We start from the raw sequence: 3,611 nt of genomic DNA on the forward strand, positions 1-3,611 counted from the left end.
AATAGTAACTAATCAATCTCCTACCAAAAATAAAAATCCTAATTTAACTAGGAGTTGTATGTAAAAAATTTGGAGAAAAATAAAAAATAAATCATGTGCATTATTCCTTAAATAAACTTTTAACACTCCTCCTTTCTTTAGGAACTGAAAAATTTTGGTCTTCTATCTCGGGATCTCCACACTTGATAACCGAAAGTGACCTTGCGAACAAATCTGCAGATTCATCATATGGCTTGTAGTGAACTAAATTTACTTCTCGTCTTGAATGCAACACTTGTCTATTAAATCCTTTTGGCATGTCTTCCTGCTTCGTTTGCATCTTGAATTTAAATTTACCTATTTTGTTTTTTTGATTTTGTGAAACTATACTGAGTTCCGCACTGAGTTGAGTGACTGTACCTGATCGTCCTTAATCTGTAGAACTGAACTGAGTTCTATTCTAAGACTAAAACAGAGACTGTGGGAGGTAATCATCTAATCGACATGCCTCTCTCTGAACTGATTAGGGTCCAATCTGTAACCCCAGTTAGAAGGGTGTCAATACCGAATCACAGGTAGAGACAAGCTGTGAGTTAACCCTCTCTGACAGGAAGCTCTTTCGTCAACCCTAGCTAGCAGGATAACTCAAATGAGATGTATCAACCCTCATAATATCTGACAGGAAGATATCTCAACCTATGCTGACTGTTTAGTTCAGTAACGCAGGGATTGCTACTAAGGGTCAAACCCTCTGCTGGCAGGAATTCTCCTATCCCTGGGTTCACTCGGTGCTGAATCCTACTCCCAACTATATAGACACTAAACTAATTTCTAGTCTATACTAAGCTGGACTAAATTGTTATTGATCTTACTGTCTGACTGAACTAGACTGATTCATTGTGTTCCGTGGACTGATAGAATACTACTAAATTCTGTTAACTGAATGAGTCTACTGAGGTCTGAACTGAGTACTATGACTGAGTTACGAGCACTACTGAGATTTCCTGAGCAACTGTAATTGACTGAGAGTACTACTGTTCGTAACGTGACTAATACTGTTCTATAACTGAAAATGGCTCTAGATAATTAGCTAAAGTGTCGGGTATTAAATACCCCCAGGACTCGGCAGCATAAATTAAGAGACATGGTACAAACTTGAAATATGCAAGCTAAATACTTTGATCATCATTCATTCAATGGGGCTTTTTAACAACCACTTGCATGGCATGAACTTGAATACATGCTAACATGATATAATTTCACTATTCTACTCACATGCTTAATTTATCCATCTCTTAAAGGTCATAAAGTATGCACATAATACAAATCAGTATGTGAGCACACAATTCCATATACTAAATTCACAATTTGAAGGCTTTAGTATGATTTCACATAGTAACACACATAGATCATTTAATCCCACATGAAACTTATAATAAAACATCGATTTGAAATCCAATTCATCATTATAAACATTAATATTATCAAACCCAACATGAAATTCATAAACTTGAAGTTTTGAAAATAGTTTCTTGGACTCCAAGGGTGGAAGGGATCTTGGATGAACACTTCACATACCTTAGTTAATGAATTTCTGAAAGTTAATGGAGAGTTCTTGAGTTCTTGATTTGAAATTTAAACACCTAGGGTTCTTGTTCTTGAGCAATTTGTGAAAGAATGAATATAATTGCTCTCCAAAGGGTTTAATTTCATGTATTGGGGGATGAAGGGCGTGGGAAAAAGACTTAAATAACCCTGAGGACGCGTCCTTTTAATTCTTGTAAACTGTGTTACCAATGCACAGTCTGATGCCCCGCGTCGTTGGCATTGACACGATAGCCAACACGTCATGTTGAGTCCATGTCAGTTTACTAGAATTTGCACTGAAGTTAGGGAAAAATAATCTTATCGACACGATGGTTGACACAACTTGTTGAGATCGCATCGATCCACTATTTTAGGCACTCAAACATGGTCTAAACGAGGTGCGAAAAATCCAAAACTTGTCCCTGAACCTCTATTGACATTCCTGATCATGAATTAACTCAAATATCAATATTTAAAGGATGTAAAGGTCATGAAATAAGATTTCCAGCTTTCGAAGACTAAAATGGCACTATGTTTGAATACTTAGTTAATAAATTCTAAGTCTGGGACCCCTAACAAGCTTAAAGGACTAATTTAAGCTAGAAATTTTTGTGGGGTCTTACATTATCTCCCCCTTAGGAACATTCATCCTCAAATGAGACTGACTAAGCTGAGCATACTGGTAGATTGAACTTGCTTAATGGACATGTGAGTCTGACACATGATTATCTGACTGACATTACTAACATACTAAATTTCATACAGAATATACATATCTGATGCATGAGTACATGACTGAACTGACTCATAAACATATGACTGAATATGCAATGGTAACTGATACCAAGTTCAAAATGGAAAATCTGAGCAAGAAACTGAATAATCTTAAGGAAAACTATTACCTTGAGCTGAATCTGAGTTTACGGAGAAGAGGTGAGGATACTTGGTCCGCATATCTGCTTCTTCTTCCTAAGTATCTCCCTCAACAGATAGATTCCACCAAAGAACTTTGACTAAAGGGACTTCTTTGCTCCTCAGTCTATGAATCTGATAGTCAGGGATTGCGAATGGAATCTCTTTGTAAGAGAGGTTGTTCAGAACATCTATTCTCTCTATGGGGACTACAGCTGATAGGTCACCTATGCATTTCTGTAGCAAGGAGACATGAAATACTGGATGGACTGAAGATAGATCTTACGGCAATTCAAGTTCATAAGCTACCTTTCTAAAATGGCTGAGAATTCGGTAAGGACCGACATATCGGGGAATGAGCTTTCCCTTCTTTCCAAAATGCTTCACTCCTTTGGTATGAGAGATTTTCAAGTATAAATAGTCACCAATCTCAAACTCAAGATCCTTTCTGCGCACATCTGCATACAATTTCTGTCAGCTCTAAGCTGTCTTAAGCCTTTCCCTGATCAAATAAACTTTCTCTATGGTATCAAATACCAAGTCAGGCCCTACCACTGCAGCCTCACCCACTTCAAGCCAACTAATGAGAGATCTATACCTCCTCCCATAAAGCACCTCAAACGATCCCATCTAAATACTAAAATAAAAGCTATTGTTGTATGAAAACTCAATCAAAGGCAATTGGTCATACCAACTACCTTTAAAGTCTGTTGCATACGCTCGCAGTATATATTCTAAAATCTGAATGGTCCTTTTTGCTTGACCATCTGTCTAAGGGTAAAAAGTTGTACTGAGGTGAATTCGAATACCAAGACCTTTTTGGAAGGCTTTTTAAAAATAAGAGGTGAACTGGGTACCTCTGTCTAAAATAATGAATAATAGAACACCGTGAAACTTGAACAATTTCTTAATATAGAGTTTGGCATAATCCTCGGCTGAGAAAGAGGTATGGACTGGTAGAAAATAAGCTGATTTGGACATCTTATCGATAATGACCCAAACTGAATCATGCTGATTATAAGTATGAGGTAAACTTATCACAAAATCCATGTTCACTTCTTCCCATTTCTACATGGGAATGCTGAACTACTGGATAGACACACTAGCTTTTTGATGCTTAATCTTAACTTGCT

The sequence above is a fragment of the Capsicum annuum genome, chromosome 10 (assembly GCF_002878395.1).
Source record: "Capsicum annuum cultivar UCD-10X-F1 chromosome 10, UCD10Xv1.1, whole genome shotgun sequence".
NCBI classification, from domain to species: Eukaryota; Viridiplantae; Streptophyta; class Magnoliopsida; order Solanales; family Solanaceae; genus Capsicum; species Capsicum annuum.